General features: G+C 45.4%; 1 protein-coding gene across 1 annotated transcript in view; it reads left to right on the plus strand.

Annotated features, from left to right (window-relative positions):
- The window catches only part of cdh8 (cadherin 8), a 406,841-nt gene extending 379,867 nt beyond the window's left edge, over window positions 1–26,974 (plus strand). The window contains exon 13 of the transcript XR_014203789.1: window positions 26,965–26,974. The gene's annotated coding sequence lies outside the window, so the exon portion shown is untranslated. The remainder of the gene's footprint in view (window positions 1–26,964) is intronic.
- The last annotated feature ends 412 nt before the right edge of the window (window positions 26,975–27,386 follow it).

Consider the following 27,386-nt stretch of genomic DNA (forward strand, 5'->3'; position numbering starts at 1 on the left):
GGATCTGATGCCGCCCTGGCGATTTATGTAGGACACCACAGACATGTTGTCCGAACGGACCAAGACGTGGTGACCTTTTATTTGGGGACAAAAACGCGTCAGCGCGTTGTCTACTGCCAGCATTTCGAGGCAGTTTATGTGCAGGAGCTTCTCCCGTTCTGACCATTGGCCGAAGAACGGTCTGCCCTCGAGCAGCGCTCCCCATCCCGAGGTGGACGCGTCCGTGGACACCACTTTCACCCTCGAGGAAGTCCCCAGGCTTACACCTGATTGGTACCAGTCGTTCGCTTTCCAGGGTTTCAGAGCTGTGACGCACTTCTGATTGACCCTGAGGCGAAGCAAACCGGGTGCCCACGCTTCGCGTTGGACTCGCGCTTTCAGCCAAAACTGCAGCGGGCGCATGCGGAGCAGGCCCAGCTGGAGCACTGACGATGCTGAGGCCATGAGACCTAGCATCTTCTGAAATCTCTTGAGCGGGACAGACGCGCCGCAGCGAAAAGAGTTCGCTGTGCGTCGAATGTCTACCGCGCGCTGTTGTGATAGTCGCGCTATCATGGATAGTGAGTCCAGTTCTGTGCCCAGGAAAGATATTTTCTGACTGGGTGACAGGGAGCTCTTCGCCCAATTGACTCTCAGACCCAAATCCTCGAGGTGATCGAGTAAAATGGTCGTGTGTTCTATGAGCACTGCGCGAGATTGCGCTAGAATCAGCCAATCGTCCAAATAGTTCAGCACTCGCATGCCTCTCATTCTGAGGGGTGCGAGCGCCGCGTCCATGCACTTCGTAAATGTAGGACTGTGTACTGATATGCCTGGCCCTCGAAGGCGAATCTCAAATATCGCCTGTGACGTGACGCTATCTGTATTTGAAAATACGCGTCTTTCAGATCTATTGACACAAACCAATCTCCTTGGCGAATCTGCACAAGGATTTGCCTGGTCGCGAGCATCCTGAACTGTCGCTTCACAAGCACTTTGTTCAGTTGCCTTAGATCTAGTATGGGTCTGAGACCTCCGTCTTTTTTCGGTACCAGGAAGTATCTGCTGTATAGCCCTCCTTCGCTCTGAACTTGAGAGAGAGGCTCTATGGCCCCTTTGCTCAATAGTTTCGTCACTTCGGCTCGAAGTAGATGTGCTACTTCTGTTTTTACCGTGGTCTCGACGCGCGCCACATAGCGGCGAGGGCGTCGGCGAAACTGCAGCGAATAGCCTCTTTTTATGATGTTCAGCACCCACTTCGAAACCCCGGGCAGCTTTGCCCATGCGTCTGCATGGATAGCTAGGGGTTGAATACGAAGCGCGCTCCGCTCGCTCAGCGATGGAGAAGCTTCGGCGTGCTGTAACACAAGCATGGCGCTCGTGACATTTGAGGCATGGGGCGCGCTGATGACAGCGGGCAGATTGCCCGCGCTCGACTCCTCTGCGGTGGTTAACCGCGAGGGGGAGGGCTGGGCGGTTCCCGTGGGAACTGTCATGTCTAGGTGTGGATGTGGATGTGGGCGCGGGACAGCGGGCACATTTATCACACCGAAAGCATCGTTCGCTTGAGTGAAGCGAGTGCACGTTGGTTTCGTTTTTACAGAAACCGTGAGACATGCATAACGTGGTGTTAGTGGGCACTGGGTAGTGGGCACGTTCACCATGTTTGAAGCGCAACCGATCTGAGTCGGTTTTATGTGCGCGAGCCCTGTGTGACAGGCTGTGCTTGTGTGTAGGGATGGGCACTGGGCAGTGGGCATTCTTACTACACATGAAACACCATCGGCCGTGGCCGGGACACCAGAAAATACACTCTTTTGGGGATTTATCTGGGTAGCCGTGAAAACGGCATTTGTGTGCAGGCAAGCGGGTGACAGAACCGACTTGTTGGCTGCAGAAAACACTGGAACAGTCACATTTGCTGGAACTGGACGAGCGAATAGCTTTGGTGTGAGTCCGGCCGCAGCGGGACTGGAACACCGTCGTTTTCCTAGCTGTGCTAGGACGACTTCGGGGCCTCGGGCTTCACCGTGATCCTAGGTCGCGAGCCACGTCCTGCGGGGCGGCGACCGGATGAGCGGGAGCGCGGTCTCGCGCTTCTGGCCTGGCGGCGCTGTGAAGTGGAAGCAGTGGACGGTGGCTGTGAGCTCTGAGCAGACGGTTTCGCACGGCCTGCTGCAGAGCTGGAGCGCTTCGGGAGGAAGTGCTTCATAGCCTGAGACGCTTTCTGTACCTCTGCGAATCTCTCCGCGAAGTCCTTGACGGAGGATCCAAAGAGGCCTGTGGCGGAAAGCGGGGCGTCGAGGAACGCGGTGCGTTCAGACTCGGCCATTTCCGAGAGCGTCAGCCAAAGATGTCTCTCAGACACGGTGAGAGAAGCCATAGTCCGTCCAATGGCTTGTGCTGCGGACTTAGTAGCACGAAGAGCGAGGTCCGTGGCACTCCTTAAGTCCGGCACGCAGATCGCGTCAGGTCCTTCCTCATCCAGCTTACGGAGGAGATCGGCCTGGAAGATCTGGAGCGTTGCCATGGTGTGCAACGCTGACGCAGCTTGCCCGGCGGCGGAGAAAGCGCGGCGGAGCAGGCTTGACGTCGTGCGGCAAGCTTTAGAGGGTAGGGCCGGCTTAGCGCGCCGTCCAGCGGAGGGCAGGCATAAGTGGGCCGCTATCGCCTCTTCAACCGGCGGCAGCGAAAGGTATCCTTTGTTCTTGGCATCGTCAACGGCGGAGAATGCCAAAGAAACAGCAGGACGCACTCTAGCCAAGTTCCAGGACTTGGCGACTTCTTCGTGTAACTCAGGAAGAAAAGGCGCCGGTCTGGACGCAGGCGAAGCGCGCTCCCCAGGCAGGAAAAATCCATCCAGCCGGTTGTGAGCGGGCTGCTCAGGCGAAGACCACTCGAGGCCGAGGCTCGCCGCGGCCTGTGCGAGTACTCGCATGAGTTCCGTCTCAATGGAAGCTCTCTTGCCTGACGACGTGCGGGCAGGGGGTGCGGGGTCCTCAGAGCCCGCCCAATCCTCACTGCCTGACGCCAGGATAGAGCAGGAATCATCCTCTCCCAGCAGGGCTTCCTCATCCGCGATGTCAACGGAAGCGGCGGCAGACGGCGGCCGCTGTCCGTCAGGAAGCGATACAGACGAAGCCGGGGAAGCAAGCGGGCGAACCGGTGAGCTTTGGCGGCTGAGGGAGGGTTCCGGGGCCCGCTGGGCACGGCGCTTTTTACGCCGCGACGCCGCGGCGGGCGGGGGAGCAGTCTCGGTGAAGACGGCTAGGCGAGTCCTCAGAGTCGCCATTGCCATCAGCTCGCAGTGAGGGCATCCGCCGTCAGCGAGCGCTGCATGTTCCTCACCCAGGCAGGAAACGCAGATCACGTGGCGGTCCCCGTCGCTGAGTGTGGCTCTGCACGAGCCGCAGGAAGGCATCTTTAAAAAGACGCTAGCTCTTTTAGAATGTGTGTCGCGGCGGCGACACACACACACAAATACAGAGTAATAAAGAGAAGGATATAAGCGCCGGAAAGCGCAGCAGGAAGGCGGCGCGGCCAGCGACTTCAGTGACTCGTCCCGCTGAAGGTGCTCTCTCTCGACGGCGCGGCTTCTAATCCAGCTCCAGCGATGCGTGTGCTTCGCTTGAAGGATGAAAAATCAGATAATAGCTGCCTGCGAGCGATATTTATAGGCCTAGACCACGCCCATTTCGGCGGGACGTGACGCAGCGGGCGCGAAGTGCCCTGATTGGGTCTGACGTCACGCCAGGCCTCGCTCGATAGGCTGCTGCAGTTGCCGCAGAGCAGCCAATAGGCGCGCGAGCTGTCTCGCCTATGTCTGCATTGCTGCTGCAACGCGTTTTGCATTATTACAAAATTAAGGATAATTTTTGGCTTCAATATCTCGCGGAAAAGGATTTTCCCCTAGCGTAAGATATCTTACGCAGTACGAGAGACCTCTCGTAAGAGAACTCATGACTTTGGGTGTGTGAGTGTAAAAACAACAAATATGGGAAATGAAACTAGATGTCTAAACTTGAAACCTTGATTATGAAGTAACATAATCTTAAGGGCTTGTCTATGAAAACCAATCAAATTGTGGGGAAATTATGTAATGTTTCATGTCATTTTTGCCATACCCCTATTTTATAAAAACTGTTGTATTCGTGTTTGCTGGTGGGATTCTCAATTAAATTTGTCTGAGATCCTCCGGCCGTGCTTCTTCTTGGGGGAGATCCCCCCCGGCCGTGATTAAAGCATTTAAAGGACATTTGCTGAAGTCTGTCTGTCTGTTTATTATTGCTGAAGCAAGTTAGTTAGGGAAGCAAGTTATTTATTGAAATACTATAGAGACCTTACTACCAATCCAGTTCAATCCATTTTATTTGTATAGCACATTTAAAAAACAAAGGTTTACAAAGTGCTGAACAAGGGATAATACATAAAAGCGCATAAACATAAGTGCATATAAACACATAAAACAAACACATACACACCTAAAACAACATATGATGACACAGTTAACATGATGGGTTAAAAGCCAGAGAAAATAAATGAGTTTTAAGACGAGATTTAAAAGATTCAAGGGTTGGGGCCAATTTGACCTGTGGAGGAAGCTCATTCCACAGTTTAGGGGCGGCAGCTGAAAAGGCGCGGTCACCCCTAGTTTTTTAACCTGGTTTTGGGAGCAACCAGCCGAAGTTGCTCACTAGACCTAAGTGACCGTGAGGGGGTGTAAATCTGTAATAGGTCTGAAATGTAACACGGAGCCAAACCATTTAGTGATTTAAAAACAAACAATAAGATTGTTGATATAATGTAACGAGGCCAGGACTGGTGTTATGTGTTCATAACCAGGTGATAGTGTGAATCGTGTTAAGAACACTAGAGAACTTATTCCCAAATGATAGTGTTCGATAGAGGGCGGGACGTCATTCGACTCTTTGTGAGACTCTTAGGCGGGGTTAGATTGCGGGTTAGGTAACTCAACTGAGTATACTATTTTTAGGTGTCAAGGACATCAGGTTCAACCTGAGTCAGGTGTGTAGGGGAAAAATGTACCACACAATTCATGATCAGGAAAAAAATCTTCTGCTTGAACTCCCTTCATTCCTTTTGTATTCTGCAGAAAAGTCTTAATTTTTTCAATGGTATAAGCACTCCTCCCAGATCTTTTTTGAGAGACTGAGTCAACTGAGCTCACTGATTCACTCTCACTTTCTGTTACAAAATCATCAGAATTACTATGCTCAGATAGTTTCTTGAACCATGTTTTCTCTTGTCTTTTTTTCTTGAACCTGTTCTTTCTTTACTTTTTTCCCTCGTCTCTTTCCATTAGTTTTTCTCTTCAGTGTCGGTGTTATAAAAAGATTGTCATCTTCAGTCATGTCAATGTCCCTTGGGATTTCTACATCCACATTGGTCGAGTCATGCACATCAAGAACGCCGATAGGCAAGTCCTGCGAGACCCGTGTGCCATATTCACCCGCTGAAGCGAGTACTTCACAGCCATCTCAAACGAAGAGTTCCCACATCCGCCTATCCACAGCCTGGATCCCACCCCTGGACCTGTACCGCCAGTCACCGTCTCTGAAGTCACGAAGGCCGTGAAGAGAATGAAGAATGGCAAAACCACCGGCCCACACAACATCCCTGCTGAAGCCTGGAAGTTGATGGGGCACAGAGGAGCCGAGGTCCTTTCCACCTTATTCAACAAGATCATTATTGAGGGCAAAGTCCCGCACGCTTGGACGATCAGCACCACGGTGCCGATCTGGAAGGGCAAGGGGGATGTTGCTGAATGCAAGAACTCTCTGCCGATTCGACTCCTATCCCATTCCATGAAGATTTTTGAACGCATCCTGGACAGCCGCCTCAGCAGCATTATTAAAATCAGCCCAAATCAATGCGGCTTCGTCAAAGGACGAGGGACTACAGACGCCATCCACGCTGCCCGCCTCCTGATGGAGAAACTCTTATACCAAAACGTCAGGAGCGTGGTTCGATGCACAGCTGGGATATCACCTCCTTTCAACATCAACCTAGGAGTCCACCAATGATCGGCCCTTTCGCCCTTGCTTTTCATCACATGCATGGACACAGTGACACGGGACCTCCAGACGCCCCATCCATGGTCCTTACTCTATGCCGATGATGTGTTCCTCGCCGACAGGGAGCGGCAAGACCTCCAAGACCAAGGGCAGCAGTGGAAAGATCGCCTGGATGCAAATGGCCTGCGACTCAACCTTGCAAAGACGGAGTACCTGGAGTGTGGCCCCAAGACTGATGGTACCATTGGCATCGACGGAATGGATCTAAAGAAAGTTCAACACTTCAAGTACCTCGGATCAATACTCTCATCGAACGGTGACACCCTCCCGGATGTCCGCGCACGTGTGAGTGCCGCCTGGTCAAAGTGGCGCCAAGTCACGGGAGTGCTAAGCAATCGCCGAATGCCCATCCGCCTAAAGTCCAAAATCTATAAGATCATTGTACGCCCTGTCGCCCTGTATGGAGCCGAATGTTGGCCAGCGACTGCCAAACATGGCCAGCTCCTACACGCCATGGAAATGCGTATGCTCCGCTGATCACTCGGGCTGACAAGGCTAGACCACGTCATGAACATCGACGTCAGGAAGCGGATGGGAATAGCGCCGATTACGGAGAAGATGCTCGAGGCTCGACTCCGCTGGTACGGCCATGTAACACGCAGCCATGAGAACTCAGTGGCGAAAACAGCTATGCGCCTTGACCCACCCGGTAACCGGCCACGTGGCCGCCCAAAGATGAGATGGATGGACCGGATCAAGCAAGATATGAAGGACGTGCAAGTCGCCCCGGAGGACACTACGGACCGGAATAAATGGAGAGCGGCCTGCCAAAAAGCGGACCCTGCACCTGCGCAGGACAAACGCTAGGACGAAGAAGAAGAACATCTTTATCTTCATTGCTTCATGTTCTATATTATCTGGACATGCACGGACAAGATGTCCACCTTGTCCACATTTGAAACATTTGATTGTTTCCGATATGGCATAAATCACGTAATCAAACTCGTTGATCCTAAACTTCAATGCGAGATTTAACTCTGCGCACTCATTGTTTGAAATCAGAAACACTTGTCTTCGGAAAGAAACTACATGTTTTAGCAGCGCAGATTTACAATTTAAAGCAATCTTTTTAATCCGTGATACAACTTTCCCATGTCTTGCCAATTCTCTTTCAGTCACCTTCATCTTTTGTGAAAGGTGGAATGTTTTACAACATTATCTTTTTCGCCGATTGCATCAAAGGCATTACCGTCGTGTATGACTCATTTATGACGATTCTAATCGCGACAATCTCATTGACTTTTTGCACATCATCTAAGAACAAAACAACCAACCACTTGCGTTACTGCTATGCTGCATTCCTCTACTTAGCAGCGTTCTGCGGGGATGACTTTGATTCCATGCCGCCCCGTTAACTTATCAAGGGTTACGTTTTCGGACACTGCCATTTCGATCAGCACACGCTGATCAACAGCGTTTCACTTTCCCTAACTCTAGCAAATCCCACAATATACACCAACAGCTTTGCCAAAATATAAAGAAAAGATAGAAAACTCACTCAGCCCGCAGGCATACGCTCTCACTCCATACACGTGCAAACCCACTCTCTCCCAGCATGCACTCAGAGAGAGAGAGAGAGAGAGAGAGAGAGAGACTTCCACATTTCAAATTGTTAATCTGTTTTTGCATAATCCTTAAAACTTGTATTTGCATGGTTAAATATCCATCATTATCCCTAGACCGTGAAGCTGGCATTGTTCTATTTACTCCAAAGACTATTTTTATTTGCACATTCCAATGCAACTAAATCAGGATGTATAAAAGATGAAGATCTACATACAATACACATGGTAATGTGGATCATGCACATAAGCATGTGTGTAGATTTTGAAGAGCTATTTTTGTTGTTACCTTATATTAGGTAAGTTCATAAAAAAAAGTTTGATTGTTCGATTTTGAACCTGTACCTGAACCAAATTTCAAATCCGCCAAGATTATTTATTGATAAATCACAACCATGAGCATTAACATTAACATTAACGTTTGTATTTATAGAAGGCTACAGGGATGACGTCAAAACCCAGAAGAATAATTCGCCAGTGGTTCCCTCAAGATTTTCCTATGGGGTTTTGAAGTGGGGATTTTCAATTTATGAGTAAAATAAGGTCTGTGGAGATCATAACTTGACAATAAAAAAAAAAAATTGCTCTACAAAGTTATGTTTACTACACACCTTATTTTACTCATAATTTTAAAATCCTAATTTTCTTTTGCTGAAGTTTAAATTTACAATGTTTCTGGATCATTTCTGTCTTACTTTACAGCTTTGTGCGGTGTCCTGTCACAGTGTGCAGGCTTGGCTTTGCTACAAAGTTATAAAAAAAAGATGAGGCAGCATCAACTGCAAAACAACAACCTGTAAACAAGTGTTGTTACGTATTTCACATTCAAAGTAGTAACAACAGCTTATATCAAATCATAACTGTTTGTGGTGCAAGAAACCTTGATCAACACCATAAATGGACTGAATAAGGGGGGAAAAAGAAAAAGAAAATTATATGGCACCTTTAAATGATACTACTGATGGCTACTGTTATCATAACTAGCTTGTTCCAGTGTTAATGTACACACCTCTGAGTTAATGGAACAAGGTTTAGTCTTTGGATTCATCCTTGTATTTTGACTTTGAAGCTCATCAACATATCAATTAACCAATTTCTTGTTTTCCAGTGTGACAGCACAGATGTGAGCATGAGTAATAACACACCACACCATGTCTGGTGTGTGGTGTGATTATTATGTGTTTATTATGGGCCTCTTTAAGAGAGAAGGGCTGGGCGGAGTCAAGGGATGACAGGGGAGACCAGAGGGGAGAAAGTTCAGTCAATAAAAAGAATGGCAAGTGAGTTAACACTGGCCTGATCTCTTTTTCTTTAATAACACAACATGGTGTCAGAACTCAGAAGTAAAGCGAAATCAGATGCGTGAAAGTGACGAGGGGCGAAATAGAGAGAGCGGGGGAAAAAAGTCGGCGGCAGTTGAGCGATCAGCATGAGCGAGGACGACGTGGGTACTGCGGCGGCGCAGCAACAACTCCAGCAGGGTCTAAGCATGCCTCCGAGCGCCACCTTCATGATTCAGCCTCCAGAGCTGTTCAACTTCGCAAAACCTCAAGAGTGGGAGAAATGGATTCGGCGGTTTGAAAGATTTCGACTGGCCAGTAATCTACATGTCAGCTCGCAGGCTAATCAGGTGAACACATTAATATACTGCATGGGAGACGAGGCAGACGATGTGTTAAGAGGACAGCCTTTATTGGAGGCGCAGCGGCAAGAGTACGAAACGGTTAAAGAGACATTCAACAGGTTTTTTGTGCCCAAAAAGAACGTAATCTACGAATGAGCAAGATTCAATCAAAGAGTGCAGCAGCCAAATTAATCAGCTGATAATTTCATAACAGTCCTGTATGCTCTTGCAGAAAACTGCAACTATGGAGCCCTTCATGATGAACTGCTCAGAGATAGACTCGTAGTTGGTCTAAGAGACAGTTCACTATCAGAGTGGATGCAACTAGACCGAGACCTCACTCTTGAAAGCTACGACAGTCGGAAGTCATAATAAAACAGCAGACCGACTTAAGAGGTGAGACAAAAAGCGGAGCGGAAATAGATGCGGTGGCTGCGAAAGCTAACAAAAAAACAGCAAAGCAGAGCCCATCAAATTTCAAAAGCAGCAGTTTTCCCAAGCACGCATCAACCCCATCTCTGATCAAAAATTATAAAAGGCCCTGTCAAAGATGTGGAAAAACACCCGGTCATGGGAAATGGCAATGCCCAGCCAAAGATGTTGCATGCCACACGTGTGGGGAAAAAAGGGCATAACAGCAAAATGTGTAAAACTGGCAAAACAGTGCATGCTATTGACGTAGAAGAGAGCAATGACTCATCAGAGCCCTGGTTTTTAGGCACAGTTGAGGCGGGCCAGGATGCTTGGGCGGTGGAGCTGTTCATTAGACACCATAAAGTAAAATTTAAAATCGACACAGGTGCAGACGTTACAGTCATTCCAGAGTCTACATTCAGAGTGATAACAAAAGGGACATTCACTCTGGAAAATGCGGACAAGCCACTACTGGAACCAGGTGGGACTCTGTAATTGGAATGTCCCATGAGTCACTTAGCAAAGGTGAGCTCACTGTGCAATAGAACATCTATGTGGTTAAAGATCTCCATACAGCAATTCTAGGTCGGTCAGCAATTTTAAAGCTCAATTTGGTAGCTCAGCTCAACAGTGTGGAAGCAGACATGCTCAAAAGAATGTACCCAAAGCTGTGTCAAGGCCTAGGTATGTACCATACCTAGGCCTTGACACAGCTTTGGGTACATTCTTTTGCCAGTCCTACACCAATAAGCTCAAACCAAAAGCTCAAACCATTTTCCCTGTCAACCCCTAGGAGTGTTCCACTTCCTTTTCTGGGTAAGTTAAGGAGGAATTAGAGTGCATGGAGCAGCTGGGAGTCATAACAAAGGTTGAGGAGCCGACCGATTGGTATTCAGGCATGGTACCTATACCCTAAGAAGAACGGGACAGTGCGTATCTGCGTTGACCTCACCAAATTAAATGAGGCTGTATGTAGGGAGAAGTACATTTTGCCTTCTGTAGAGCAGACTCTCGGACTGCTGGGTGGGGCCAAGATCTTCAGTAAATTGGACGCAAACATGGGGTTCTGGCAGATTACACACTCGGACCAATCAGCCAAATGCACAACAATTTTAACCCCATTCGGAAGATTTTATTTATTTTTTTCAATAGGCTGCCATTCGGCATTGCATCGGCACCGGAGCATTTTCAGAGACGCATGTCCATGGTCATAGAAGGACTGTCTGGTGTAGTGTGCCATATGGACGATGTGCTTATCTGGGGCGAGTCTCAGCCTCAGCATGATGAGAGACTACACACATTGCTAATTAGAATTGAAAAAGCTGGCATTACACTGAACTTGGAGAAGTGTGAGCTGGGCAGACGGGAGGCCAAGTTTCTGGGTCATATAGTTTCAGAAAGCGGGGTGAGACCTGATCTAGACATGACTAGAGTGGTGCTGGAGTTGAAAGAGCCATCCAACGCCAGTGAAGTTCACAGCTTCCTCGGAATGGTAAACCAATTAGGTAAATTCATTCCATGTCTTGCAGAGAAGGAAAGGGCGTTGAGGGACCTTCTTTCAAAAAGAAACCACTGGTGTTGGGGTGGAGCTCAGCAAAAGGCCTTCAACGAACTCAAACATGAGCTTTCATCCCCACCTGTACTAGCTTTGTATAACCCGAACCAAGAACTGAAACTGTCTGCTGATGCATCATCATACAGCCTTGGTGCGGTTCTTCTACAGAAAGAGGAGGAGCAGTGGAAGCCGGTTGCATATGCGTCATGCTCACTTACCCCCACAGAGCAACGATACGCCCAGGTGGAAAAGGAGGCTTTGGGCTTGACCTGGGGATGTGAAAGGTTCAAAGACTTCCTCAAAAGACATCACTTCCATCTGGAGACAGACCACAAACCTCTGGTGAGCCTGCTGGGTATTCAAGAGCTAGCAGAACTTCCTCCAAGGATTCAGAGATTCCGCATGAGATTGATGAGGTACAATTGCACCATCACACATACAGCAGGAAAAACGCTGTTAACAGCTGACACGCTGTCTCGTTCACCAGTAACAAGCAGCTGAGGAGAACACAGTTCCGATGCTGACTTGATGGAAAACACTTACATCTATGTAGAGACTGTCATAGGGTGCATGCCTTCCAGCACTAACTATTTGGCTGGACCCCACCTGTTCTAAGGTGATGAAATGATGCCAGTCAGGATGGCCAGACCTCAGCCACATAACAGGAGAGGTAAGGAAATTCTGGCCTGAAAGAGCAGTTCTCACAAGTCCATGATGGTCTTCTATTAAAGGGCTCCCGGCTGGTGATACCTGCAGCCATGCGCAGTACAGTCCTGGAGAAGCTGCACGAAGGGCACCAGGGGGTTGCTAAATGTAGACTGCGTGCTCGAGTGCTCGGTGGTTTCATAAAAAAAAAATGACCCAAGAGTTTCGATATTTTTCCTATTTAAACCTATATGGCTAGGAACTATACTCTCATTCCTGCGTAATAATCAAGAAACTTTGCTGCCGTACCATGGCTCCAGCAGGCGTAATGATATGACGCAGCGCCTGAAAATAGTCCCCAGCTCGGTAGACTATAGGGTCGACTATTTTCAGGCGCTGCGTCATATCATTACGCCTGCTGGACCCATGGTACGGCAGCAAAGTTTCTTGATTATTATATCAGCCTAGAAAATCGCAACTTTTCATTTTCAGTCGGTCTTAGTACACGATGTAACTACAGAAGAGTCAAGTTTTAAATAGGAACAATATCGAAACTCTTTGGTAATTTTTTTGAGAGAGATGCTAATGGTCTTGTCCAGGGCTGGACTGGGACAGAAAATCGGCCCTGGCATTTTGACCCAGACTGGCCCACTACATATGACCATAAACACAACCCATTTTGCACGCTCTTGAATATGTTTTTGTTCAACTCCTATTCATTAAAACCACTAATGCCATGTAATGAGTGAGTAGGAACGAGTTAACAGATGAAATAAGTACAAAATTGTAACATAGCAATACCAGTGTTTCCCACAGGATCTTTGGTAAAACTGTGGTGGGTGGACCTCTGTCCCTCTAGGGGGGTTGGGGGGTATGCCCCCCCTAAAAAAAAATTTGCATTTTAATGTTAAATTCATCAATCTGGTGCAGTTTGAGAGTTCAAAATTAAAAGCTCCAACCCATATTAAGCGTGCAAATTGAACAAATAAAAAAATCAAACCTCTTTTAGTAACAGTGTCTGTCTATATTACACTACTACATAATAATAGTTATAATATTAATCTCATGACGCCTAATAGCCATATACTGTAAAACAAATGCAATGAAAATTAAAGAAAACTTTCATAATTAGTTTTGTACAAATTTCTAAACTTGAAAGAGATAAGCACATGATCTTTTATTTTGACGGAAACTGCATCAAGCTTTTATTTTGGCGGAAAACATGGATAAAAACGCGTCTCATTAAACTTCTAGTAAATTGCTGTAATCGTCAACAATGCAGATGTGGAAATAATGCGTAACTGGGTAATGGGTTCCTACACTCATAGCCAAAGTGTTTTGAAAGTAGTTCTGCTTACCGCGGAATCTACACTTTCTCATCTCTCTCCTGATCCTCCTCTCTATCCTCCTCATCAGCCACTGGAGCTGATGAAGGTCCTGCTGCTGCAGAAAACATATATATTTTGACATTTTACAGCATCTGCTTTAAGGGCCTGTATCTATTTTTCACGCTATTTCTCTGCACATTCCTTGCGTTTCTTCTCCATCTCTCAGACTATTTTGATAGATACACACTTGACACTGCACGCTCACTCAAAGCCCAAAGGGGGAGGTGTTTAAAGATGTGATTGGGCCAGCCCAGTGTCAATCAAGAAAACAACCAATGGGCCGCTGATCTACGCGTTTCATGGGCCGGTCTGTCAGTGGAAAAAAAACGAACGCTTACTTTTTTTTGACCAATGCATTACACCGGCACTAACCCAGCGCCGTCAATTAAACAAAACGAAACGAATGGGCCGCCGATGTACGAGTTTTATGGGCCGTAAAAAAAAAAAAAAAAAAAAAAAAAAAACAGTATGAGATGTATCGGCCCAAAAAGCACGTCGGCCCACCGGGCATTTGCCCGGTATGCCAGATTACCAGTCCAGCCCTGGTCTTGTCCGATTCAATTATCTATGCTAAGCTATACTAAAAGTGGTACCGCCAGACCCGGAGATCGGCTGAATGGATTCGAAAACGGTAAAACTCAACTGTTTTACACTGGGGGAGTTGTAAAATGAGCCTATTTCCCCAAAAAAGTGGAGTATCCCTTTAAGGAGTAATACTTCAGAATAAGTTATTTCCTTGGAGGAATAGTCAGGTTGGTGAGAAGAACTCATAATCTAGTGCAGACCACCTAAGGTCAGCTACACACGGATCAGGAAGCAGCACAATTATAATATCACACACAATGACATTTGGATTTTAAAATAATGTTCAACACCTCTAGCCTTGGTTTAAAAAGAGGATTAAAAAATATAAACTACATCGTAATAATAAAGAGAGGCTTATTTAAAAATCTACACCTAACATTTTAAATACCTATACATTTACATTAGCTGTGTGTTTAGTTATATATTACACATACATAAATCATGCAATGTATATTGTATACTGAGGTTGGGGTTTTGATTCACACACACCAAAATAACTATTGTTTTTTTTTTATAATAATAAATACAATACAACAACTTATTATGTAACATATTATTATAATCATCAAATAAATCTATTAGCATTTGGTCACAATTTATTTTGTGATTTCACTGTATTAACTTGAACCTGTATACTACACTATTCCCATTAGTTAGTACAATAGCTAACATGAATTAAAATAATTTTACAGTATTTATGGTAGTATTAAGCAATAAGGTCCCATAAGTTAACTTTGAGTTAATGCATTACTTAGCATTAACTAACAATGAACAAATCATTTGTTACAATATTTATTAATGTTAGTTAATAAAAATACAACTGTTCATAGTTAGTTCATGTTGACTCAGGTCCAATAAATAATAGCAACAGTTACAATGTTTGATTTTAAAGCTACACAATGTAACCTTTTTTTTATTATTATTTTTTATTATTATTATTAACAAAAGTTACATAGTGTACCTTTAATAATGGCCAAAAAAAAGTGAGCTTCAACATAAAAAGTTTACATTCTGGTCAGGTGTGTGTCAAAGTGAGCAGTTTAACTATTCTCATTCTAGCCGATTTTCCTTTGAGAGGATTCTTTTTCCTCTTTCTCAAAGCTCAGTTTAAAAAAAAAAAAGAAGAGCTTTGGTGTAAGCTCACAGGCCACTAGGGAGTGATTCCCAACTGACACTCAAAAAAGAACAACTTCAAGGGCCCACGATGCCAGAGTGCATTGTGTAAAGGAAAAATACAGTGATTAAAAGTGAAATGTTTGTTTGAAGTTGATGTTATTTTCGAAAAACCTTTCTTAAGAGGATTTTGAAAAGAAACTGATGGAAAGTTGAGTGAGAAAAGGAATGGAATTACTTCCCACATTTATAGTACAATGTTTCCCTAAGCTACCATCCCACAGGTTTGGGCCTTAAAGGTCTCAGGATGTATTCAAACCTCATCAGTGGCTTACAGCTAACTTCAAAACCCTAATTAACCTAGATATAATGCTGTGCCAAGAACAATGTGCAAAGTAAATCATACTGTAGATACACAGATGAGAAACATGAATATTGAATAACTCCTTAACAGAAGCATTTTAAAATATTCATGCTGCAACTAAAAAACATAGCGCTATAGCATTCCTGCTATATCCGGAAAGTCAACAGAACAAATTCATATGCATATTTACTAAAATGTTAACAAAAATCCAGAAAAACATTCTGAGAACAGTTTTATTTTTATTTCAAAGCAGTATCCATTTCAGAGAAAAATGAAAATGCCTTTAATGGTCAGACTATGCTAAATGAAACCTCTCCAGAGGGGGAGTATTGTAACAGATGTACATTAATATGCACCCTCCAGACCAGGCTCCTGGACTGCCTGAGCCTGGTCAGAGCTACATCTGGACCAGGTCACTACCATCTCAGCCCCGAAGCTCATTATGGGGAATTACCAAGAGAGCACCAACAGCAGAAGCATGAAGAGGTCAGTCTAGATGACACTGTCAAGCAATAAGAAGGGCTGATTCACGCAGAAACTGTCAGATTTACCCGAGTCTCCCCACAGCAGATTCACCTTACATGAGAGCTTGATGTAACTGAAATAAAGAAAGTATATGGGAGCCATTTAAATGATCAGCCTCTGGCAAACTATAATACTTAGCATTAAACTAATCAAAAAGGTCAATTCATGAGGAAATATGACCCAAAAACATGAGCCATTCATTTTCTGGCAGTAACTTTTGTTGGATTCTGTAGCTGCTCTGCCATATTGTACCTTAAGAAAAGCCTGGTTGTTTCGCAGAGACTTTCTTACCTATAATTCATGGATAATGAGAGATTTAAAGGCTCATCTTTCAAACATGATAGCTATACAGGATCCGAGACACCTTCATGATCCCTCTCATTGGAAAGCCCTTACAACAGTCCACTCGTTATTCTTCAGCAATTACGAATTCCTTTGACGGCATGACTTTGCATAAATAACAGCTAATTGAATATAAATAGGATGTGATGGTATTTGATTATCTGTTTTTCATTTTCTGGAAAGATTATGCAAATCGACTCATCTGCATATCTCCATACACGAAAAAAATAAAATGAAATGTCGGACTAGATTATTCTTTGCCAGCTTTACAGGCAAACTTCTTTAATCTTATGAATTTGGGATTAGTTTCACATTTTGGTGTGATGCTCTAATTTGGCAAGATGAAGGAGGTCATTGAGACACTGGGAGCTTTTGTTTGCTTCAGCAGGTGAAGACAATAGACCTAACAGAGTTTAAACTGGCTTTGTTGTTTTTCTTAAAGCTTGACTGAATCGTGGAATTTGCCACAACTGCTCATTGTTGCCAGGCAGATACGGCGGGGCACGGCTGTGCGCAGACGAATAGTTTTATTGCGGCATGGTCTGTTTGGAGTAAATGGAAAAAATGAAAAGCCTATTACAGGAGAAGATGGTGAATTACAGTTCTGTCTGGCACCTAGACCCCGCCTTTAGCTCCCTTGCCAATTTACTGTATGATGCAATTTCACCACATGTGTCCAGCCTTTGGTGTCTTGTTGATGAATACACTTAAACAGGAGCAGAAATAAAAAGCCTTTTCAATGCCTGGATGGAGTGCAACGTGTCAGGTGAAACCTTCTGAATATTTGGGCGTACCCTTCACAGTCTAGCTGCAAGGTTTTATAATCAAATTTAAAGGTTTTAAGACTTGCACAAATACAACTATAATATTGAATCACATGAATGGCCTATTCAAATGACAGAACGAGAGGTAAACAAGTTTGCTGGTATAATGTGTTAGGTATTAACACCATATTGTCATAATTCATTATCAGTAGATCATAAGCAATCGCATGGTATAGCGATATTCACTGATTGCTCCGAAACTGCGAGCCTGTAGAAAGATTTTACAAAGCCATTTTTACATTGCAATGTGCAGCACTTACATTCATTTAAGGGTTTCTCTTCCGTATCAGTCTCCGACGCGCATTCACGAGAGCACCACGACGCATGCGTGTGATACATGTATCGTCTGAATTATACAAACGTTCAAGATGTGGCAATATCACAATCAATGCAGCTCACACTCTGCTGTTCAGTAGGCATCGCTTGACACTGATGGCATCTACACCGCCAGCTCTCCATTGCTCTCTGTTGTGTTGCAGCCTCTTCAATCTCTTTTAGTTCGTTCTCTACATATTCTGGTTCAAATAAGTAGGTTGTGCAAAAAAATGCAATTCATCCTCTGTGTCGAAATCTGCAGACATAGTTATGAATTGTTTTAATGTTGAGCGTGCATCTTCCTCTGCTTGTAAACACAGCCCTGCGTTTCCTGGACATACGTCAGAACGCCAGATCCTGCGTCATTACCACATGTGTGTGCTGCATCGATTGTGATTTGTCATGATGATGAGACGACACATGTATCACACGCATGCGTTGTGGTGCTCTCGCGAATGCGCGTTTTTTGGGCGCACAAGAAGTATTGTCGTCGCTTCATAAAATTAAGGTTAAGGTTGAACCACTGTAGTCATATGGACTATTTTAACAACGTATTTCCTACCTTTCTGGTCCTTCAAAGTGCTAATTAAATAGCTGTCAATGGAGCCCCCCCTGAGCCATCGGATTTCATCAAAAATATCTAAATTTGTGTTCCGAAGATGAACAAAGGTCTTACTGGGTTTGAAACGACATGAGGGTGAGTAATTAATGACAGAATTTTCATTTTTGGGTGAAGTATCCCTTTAACCATTTTAATAGTCACATTAAGCAATATAATGTCCTATGTTTCGGTCCCTCATGAAACAAAAAATAAGATTTTTATAATACAATTTAAGATATTTATGAATTTTTATGAAATTAAATTGCATAAAAGGTATACTCTTGGGACCTTATGTGAATTCTTGTAACAAAATAGATGATGAAATAGATTAGCTCCTGGCACGACATGTGCATTAGAGCTAAAATTAGCATCAAGCTACATAAGACGATTTAAAAGATTAATATAACTCAAAACTCACTTTAAACCACCACTGAGTGTTTATAATAACTTCCGACTGTGATTTAATATGGATTTTGGTCATATGATGTTGTTAAAATGTTATATTGAGCCTTTTATATGGAGTTAAGCACTACATCTGCTTAGCATGTATAATGTCAACATTCCTAATGCATATGAAAATCGCATAAAAATCACACACAAACCATATACTATAATAATCGTGTATTTATTCTCTTCATTTTTGGTGTGTAGAAACGTTTTTTTGGCTTTGTTTTCACGGAGCTCAGAACAATGAAATGTACAGGACAGCGTCATGCAGAAGGGCAGGAATTGGGCAAGGGCAAGATGATTGACAGCTGTAAATACAGATTGTAAAAAAAAAAAAAAAAAAAAGGATTATTTTGTATCCCTGACATAAATTAAGAAATGAATGTCACTGCAACCGTTTATCATAAACAGTGGTCAAATATCAAAGCTGGAGTCTTTAATCTTTCTAATGATACTCAGTTTGTTCATATTAACTAATAGTGTGATGTTTTAAAGTGCAGTGCATGTTGAACAACAATAATCTGTGGGCGTCGGGTGAAAGGTTAAAGGGTTAGTTCACCCTAAAATTTAAATTGTCATTAATTATTCACCCTCGTGTTGTTTCCTCAACTTTTGTTCATCTTCGGAACACAAATGAAGATCTTTTTAAAGAATTCTGAGAGCTTTCTGTCTCTCCATTGACAGCTACGCAACTACCACTTTCAAGGCCGAGAAAGGTAGTAATGACATTGGTAAATTATATTTTGTGTGCAAACAAAGCACTCGCGCCGCTTCATAAAATTGAGGTAAAACCACTGGAGTCACATGGGTTACTTTAATAATGTCTTTACTACCTTTCTGGGCCTTGAAAATTAAGAGTTCTCTTACGAGAGGTCTCTCGTACTTGCGTAAGTATCTTACGCTAGGGGAAAACCTATTTTCCTCGAGATATTGAAGCCAAAAATTATCCTTAATTTTGCAATAATGTAAAACGCATTGCAGCAGCATGCAGACATGGGCGAGACAGCTCGCGCGCCCATTGGCTGCTCTGCGGCAACTGCACCAGCCTATCGATAGAGGCCCCTCATGACGTCAGAACAAATGAGGGTGCTTCGCGCCCATTACGTCATGTCCCGCCGAAAGCGGGTAGGGCTAGGGCTATAAATACGGCCCAGAGAGGCTGGTTTGGTCAGTTTTTCATCTCTTCAGCGGGCCTACGCATCGCTGGATCCTGAGAGGAAGCCGCGCCGTCTGATTCAAGCACCCAGCGGGATTAGTCTGCATCTGAAGCTGCCGGTCGACAACTCGCCGCCTTCAGTCGCCGTTCCTGCTCACGCTTTCCGGCGTACATATCCTTTTCTCTGCTACTGTGTTTTGTGTATGTGTGTGTTCGCCGCCGCGACACACACTCTCATTGCACTAAAAGAGCCGGGCGTCTTTTTCAAGATGCCCCTTTCCTGAGGACGCGCAGCTCTCGCGCTCGCTGACGGCGACTGCCCTCACTGCGAGCTAGTTACTGCCTACGGTGACTCTGCGGACTCACCTGGCATCCTTCTCCGAGACTGCGCCTCCGCCCCCCCCCCCCTGTGGCTCAGTGGCGGAATCTTTGGTTTTTCGCACGAGAGACCGGGGTTCGAATCCCGGTCTAACGGCAGATAAATTATGCCTCCAATGCTTCGCTCTGTCAGTTCCCTGAAAGGCGACTGCAGATGTGCATTTTGCAGCCAACGAGCGCGTTGTACAACCCGCTCGCCTGCACCCAAACACCGTTTCTATGGTTCCCGTGCGTCACTGGCGAAAGGAGAAAAGAGTGTTTATGTCCCGCTGCGGCCGGGCCGAATTCTATTTCTCATACATTTCTCATTCCCCTCTGAAGTTCAGGCGACTGGAAATGTCAATACTGCAGTGAGCGAGCCTGTTGTAATGCACGCACACCTGCAAACAAACGCCAGCATGTTGACGCTCTCTGATAATACTCGCGCTAACTAAATGCCTATGTGTCTTCCCCTGTGGCCCAGTGGCAGATTCTCAGGCTATCGCGTGAGAGACCCGTGTTCGATCCTGGGTCTACCGGCAGATAAAATTATGCCGTCAATGCTCGCTCTGTCAGTTCCCTGAAAAGGCGACTGCAGATGTGTATTTTTGCAGCCAACGAGCGCGTTGTACAACCCGCTCGCCTGCACCCTAGCACCGTTTCTATGGTTTCCGTGCGTCACTGGCGAAAGGAGAAAAGAGAGTGTTCCTAGTCCAGCTGCGGCTGGATCTACCTCCATTCTCACACATTTCTCTGGAAATGTCAATATTGCAGTGGACGAGCCTATTGTAATACACGCACGCCTGCAAACAAACGCCAGCATGTTGACGCTCTCTGTTTCTATGGCAACTTCTCGCTCGTTCAGTTCCAGTAAATGCGACTGTTCCAGTGTATTCTGCAGTAAACAAGTCGGCGACACAGCCCGCTTGCCTGCACACAAACGCCGCTTTTACAGCTACCCAGATAAATCCCATAAGAGTGTATTTTCTGGTGTTCCGGCCACGGCCGATGGTGTTATGAGTGTAGACAAAATGCCCACTGCCCAGTGCTCATTCCTACACAGAAACACAGCCCGTCACACAGGGCTCGCGCACATGAAATCGATCCAGATCGATTGCGCATTAAATGTGGTAAATGTGCCCACTGCCCAGTGCCCACAAACACTATGTCTCAGGTTTCTGTAAAATGAAACCAACATGCATTCGCTCTGCTCAGGCGGACAATGCTCTCAGTGTTGTAAATGTGCCCGCTATCCCACGCCCACATTCACACATAGACATGACAGGTCTTACGGGACTCGCCCAGCCCTCCCCCTCTCGGTTGACCACCGCAGAGGAGTCGAGCGCGGGCAATCTGCCCGCTGTTATCAGCGCGCCCCCTGCCTCAAATGTCATAAGCGCGACGCTTATGTTGCAGCACACTGAAGCTCCTCTGTCGCTGAGCGACCAGAGCGCGCTTCGCATTCAACCCCTAGCCATTCGTGCAAACGCATGGGCAAGGCTACCCGGGGTTTCGAAGTGGGTGCTAGACATTATAGAAAGAGGCTATTCGCTACAGTTCGGTCGACACCCGCAACGCAAAGCAGCGCGAATCGATACTACGGTGAAAAAGGAAGTAGCACACCTACTTCGAGCCGAAATAGCGAAGTTACTGAGCAAAGGGGCTATAGAACCCTTATCACAAGCTCAGAGCGAAGGGGGCATGTTCTGGTACCCAAAAAAGACGGGGGTCTCAGACCCATTCTAGATCTAAGACGACTAAACAAAGCACTTCTGAAACGACGGTTCAGAATGCTCACGACCAAGAAAATCCTCTCGCAAATTTGCCAAGGGGACTGGTTCATGTCGATAGATCTGAAAGACGCTTATTTTCAAATACAAATAGCGTCACGTCACAGGCGATTTTTGAGATTCGCCTTCGAGAGTCAGGCATATCAGTACACAGTCCTGCCATTTGGCCTATCCCTGGCACCTCGCGCATTCACGATGTGCATGGATGCAGCACTCGCACCCCTCAGGCTCCGAGGCATACGAGTGCTGAATTATTTGGACGATTGGCTGGTTCTAGCTTGATCACAGTCGGAGCTCATAGAACACAGGACCATATTACTCGATCACCTCGAGAATTTAGGTCTCACAGTCAATTGGGCGAAGAATTCGCTGTCTCCCAGTCAGAAAATATATTTTCTGGGCACAGATCTGGACTCGCTGTCTGTGACAGCACAGCTGTCGCCGCAGCGCAGACTAAGTATTCAGCGCATGACAGAGATTTTTCGCCACGGCGCTTTAGTCCCGCTCAAAAAGTTTCAAAGGATGCTGGGTCTCATGGCTTCAGCATCCTCAGTGCTTCAGCTGGGTCTGCTTCGCATGCGCCCGCTGCAGTATTGGTTGAAAGCGCGCGCCGCGCAGAGCTTGGACCTCCGGTCTCGCGCGCCTCAAGGTCGATCAGAAATGCGTCGCAGCTCTGAAACCTTGGACAGTGACCGACTGGTACCGGTCAGGAGTAAGCCTGGGGACTTCCTCGAGTGTGAAGGTGGTGTCTACGGATGCCTCAACCTCGGGATGGGGAGCGCTGCTCGAGGGCAGACCGTTATTCGGCCAGTGGTCGGAACGGGAGAAGCTTCTGTATATAAACTGCTTGGAAATGATGGCAGTCGACAACACGCTGAGGCGCTTTTTGTCCCCAGATAAGACACCACGTCTTGGTCCGTTCGGACAACATGTCAGTGGTGGCTTATATAAATCACCAAGGAGGTATCAGATCCAGAATCCTTCACAGGCTGACGGAACACCTCCTGGTCTGGGCTCAGCACAATCTGCGCTCGCTCAGGGCAGCGCATGTGCCCGGCCATCTGAATGTGGGACCAGACAGACTGTCCAGAAACTGTCTTCCGGCAGGAGAATGGTCTTTACACCCACAGACAATCAAACTGCTATGGAGGACATTTGGCAGAGCGAAAATAGACCTATTTGCGTCTCAAGAGAACGCTCATTGTCAGGAATTTTTCTCCAAGAGCAGGGATGCGCTGGCTCACGTGGCCCCGCTGTCCGCTCTATGCGGTTCCCCCTGTCACGCTCCTACCCCAGGTGTTAGAGCGAATCAGGGAGAGCGGATGCCCGGTGCTACTCGTCGCCCCATTTTTGGACGAACCAAGTCTGGTTTCCAGTCCTGATGCAGCTGACGAGTACCGCCCCGTGGCCGATACCGGTGAGGAGGGATCTCCTCTCCCAGGCAAACGGCTCGATCTGGCATCCTTACCCGGAGCTTTGGTCCCTACATGTGTGGGCCATCAACGGGTACCCGTTAACCTCCCAGCGGGAGTGTTAAACACGATCACACAGGCTAGAGCTCCATCTACGAGGCGGCTCTATTCCTCAAAATGGTCTAGCTGGTGTACAGCGAGTGGCACTTCACCCTCACGCTGTGGGGTGCCGGAGGTTCTCTCCTTTTTACAAGAGCTTCTGGATAAGGGCAGAACCCTTATCATAGCAGCGTTCGCTGAACCACCGCTTGGCCAGTCATTAGGAAGGAACGATCTGGTCATTCGCTTCCTTAGAGGAGCTAGGAGGCTGAACCCTCCCAAACCTCCCTCAGTTCCCGTTTGGGACCTTTCCACGGTTCTGGAAGCCATGAAAGGTGCCCCATTCGAGCCAATACAGTCAATAGACCTGAAACTCTTGTCTTTCAAAACAGTGTTTCTTCTGGCTCTCGCTTCAGTGAAGCGCATAGGGGATTTGCAAGCGCTCTCAGTGAGCGCGACGTGTATGGAGTTTGGGCCTAATGACTCGAGAGTCATACTCAAACCAAAGCACGGATATGTTCCTAAATCCCTCAATACACTGTTTAGGGCACAGGTTATCTCCCTGTAGGCCCTGCCGGTATCTGAAGAGGAAGGGGACGCAGGCTTCCTTTGCCCGGTCAGGGCGTTAAGAGCCTATGTGTCTCGCTCATCTGTTTTCAGACAGACGGAGCAGCTCTTTATTTGTTCAGAGGACGTTCTAAGGGACTAGCTGCATCAAAACAGAGTCTATCCAGATGGATAGTTGATGCTATAGCGCTAGCTTACACATCCAAGGGCCTGCAATGCCCGATAGGTGCCGTCAAAGTGCACTCCACAAGAGGCATGGCCTCGTCGTGGGCTTGGTCCAGTGGGATTGCCTTGCAAGATATCTGTATGGCGGCAGGCTGGGCCTCCCCGTCTACATTTATAAGGTTTTATAACCTCGAGGTTCCCGCTTTACAAGCTAGGTTGCTCTCGGTTAAATTTTTCAGTATTGCCCGCCCGATGCTATCGGCTCAGGATGCTGAAACTGCTAGAGCGTCGATCACTGATCGTCTGTATACTTCTGTGGGCAGTGCGTAAGTCCCCCATATTTAACAGTCCAGGCCGAGTTCGCCCTGGCTGTGTGGAACACTTGATATAACATGCTCTTATCAGAGCTCCATATTACAGGAATGATGCTATTCTAGCCCCTCTTCCCGGATTCTCTGTGAGTCCCTTGTGATTAGGCACTGTATGAGCCCCGGGCACCTGCCCTTGGGACTTTAGTGTTATGTCTCAAGCACGCACGGCGTTTTACATTGTGTTCCCCTAGCGTAAGATACTTACGCAAGTACGAGAGACCTCTCGTAAGACAACGTACTCGGTTACTAACGTAACCTCGGTTCTCTCTAGAAGAGACTATACTTGCGTATCTTGCCGTGCATGCGTCATGTTCTGATTCGCTTCAGCGATGAAAAACTGACCAAACCAGCCTCTCTGGGCCGTATTTATAGCCCTAGCCCTACCCGCTTTCGGCGGGACATGACGTAATGGGCGCGAAGCACCCTCATTGGTTCTGACGTCATGAGGGGCCTCTATCGATAGGCTGGTGCAGTTGCCGCAGAGCAGCCAATGGGCGCGCGAGCTGTCTCGCCCATGTCTGCATGCTGCTGTAATGCGTTTTACATTATTGCAAAATTAAGGATAATTTTTGGCTTCAATATCTCGAGGAAAAGAGGTTTTCCCCTAGCGTAAGATACTTACGCAAGTACTCGTTCCCTCTTCTAGAGAGAACCGAGGTTACGTTAGTAACCGAGTACGTTTCTGACAAACCAAAAATAAATATTTTCTCCAATTTAAATAAATGTAAAAAAAAAAGTTTATTAAATCTTTAAACAAGTATAAATTATGATTGCTATATTTAAGGTAAATACTAGAAGACCCAATGTGTTGTTCTAAAGAAAGCTCATTCTCAGATCAATCTGGAAGGATTATGTACAGAGCTACTTCAGAAGCAGTTTTTGATTAGATTCTGCTGTGAAAAGTCCTGTTTTCGATTTTTATTAAGATACGTTTTGTCAGGCATAACATTGATCACATAAAATGAGGCTAAGCTGATGCAGAGATTGCCAAGTAATAGTGAATTAGAAAGTGTAGTGGGTGTGAGAAAATATCCATATGTATTTAATAAAGGTGAACTGCTGCAGTTTGAATGTCTATAAATACCCAGTGTCAAAGGAGAGAAGAAGAAAAAAATAGGAGAAAACAATTATTCAAAGTTACAAAGAAAAAGAGAGGGTGAATTGTTCTCACAGGTAATCCATAGGATTAACTTATAGAGAATGTGTTAATGTCACTTCTAAACAGTGTCACGCTGCAGGTCGCACAATCCAGAGTTCAGTCGGGTCAAATTAGATTTCAAAAGCCTCAGCGTGGATGAATGATCAAAGACAACTGAGTTATTTAATCCATATTGTTGCTGGAAGACAAATTAGCTGGTAGTGCAGAGGGGACAGGCGCCTTTGAAATGCTTGAGATTGCATGCATAACCAAGGATCTGTGGCATTTGACATCTACAGAATGGGAAATGAAAGCAGGAGGCATTGCAATCCACCTCTAGATGCTTCACACCAAGGGTGGTGGGAGGGTATGCATGTCTCTCGGAAACATGATTGATTTGCTTCTTAGTGTTAGCCAAGTTGCTGAATATGATTACGGATTGCTGAGGATTCACTCGAACACTCAAAGACATGGCTCGGGTGCAACCTACACGGGCTGGAAATAAGTGCTAGTGGCTTGTTGACTGATGTGTGGTCCTCCCTTTGCTCTTGTTCATCATTATAATTGGGCACAGTTCAGGCCCTCACATCCTTAGACATTCATTTTGAATTTTAAAAAGCTGTCACTCAAAGCATGGATTTGGGTTTTTATTATTCAAGTCTAGTAAAAAAAAAGAAAAGAAAAAAAAGATTCTTCTCTCTTTTAAGCTGATTGATTTGGTAATCTAGTCCACTACAGCATGACAAAGTTTCACTTTCATTTTTATTTTATTTTTAGTCAAATTGAAGAATGTGAGTCTGTTAGTCACTAACACAATGACCTTGACCATGTTGTTTCAATCTAAAACTCTTATTTATTTAAATTAAAATATATATTGTCATCACAGACCATTATAACCAGCTTCTTTGGGTTCTAGATTGTCCATATAGTGGTTGGTTACCAGTATAGTTTAGACCAAATCTGTAAATCAGCCACAACAAAAAAAAGTAGTCTGTGGCATAGAGACAATATGGAGCAAACGCTGCACGTGAGCTCACATATTTATTGCAAGAGCAAATGGGATTTTCTTCCCTCATGTGGAGACCGAATAAGGCCTATTTGCTATTATAATTCACCCCAGACAATCATGTTAAACCAAACTCTTTCCCACTGCCCCAGGTCTATTAAATCCCTCATTCATTATATTAATATGGATATTATTTGGCATTAAGGACAGTACAGAGAGGCATCTGAGAGACGAGCATAACAGTAACCAATCTAAAGAATTGCATGGTTTCAAAGGAGTCTCGGTGCGGCTGCCATGAATCAAATTTTCCTTAAAAGCTGAGAGGTATTTACTGTAACACTCCTTGTGGTCTGAGGATTTTTCTTCATCATAAATCCAGAAAATTCACGTGCTTCGCATTCACAATGACAAATAGGGTTATCCAACAACAATTTGTTTGGTTCTGTGCAAAAATATAGCTGTTGTGTCTTTAGTGCTTAACTGTTGTCCTGTTCAACATGTATATACAGTAATATATAATTCAAGCTGTTTTGTGCAATTGTTTATTTTTATGTTTAAAGAAACAGTTGATTTTTTTGTCATTAATTACTCACCTTCATTACACTCTAAACCTGTAGGACTTTCTACTTCTGCACAACACAAAAGAAAACGTTTTGAAGAATGTCTCAGGTGTTTTGTTCATTCAATACAAATCAATGGGCTCTAATGTTGTTTGGACCCCATTGACATTCAAAATATCCACTTTTGAGTTATGTAGAAGAAAGTCATACAGGTTTGAAACAACATAAGGGCCAGTAAATGACATGGGTTTGGAGCACGGCTATTTTTTTTACCACGGCTGCAACCGAAATCGCATATTCTCTCGAGTAGGTACTTGTTTTGAATAAATAAGTACTTTGCACATGCTAAAAAGCATGTTCTATATAGAATGATTGTGTGTAATATAA

Source organism: Leuciscus leuciscus, assembly GCF_965113295.1.
Source record: "Leuciscus leuciscus genome assembly, chromosome: 2".
In the NCBI taxonomy this organism is placed as follows: Eukaryota; Metazoa; Chordata; class Actinopteri; order Cypriniformes; family Leuciscidae; genus Leuciscus; species Leuciscus leuciscus.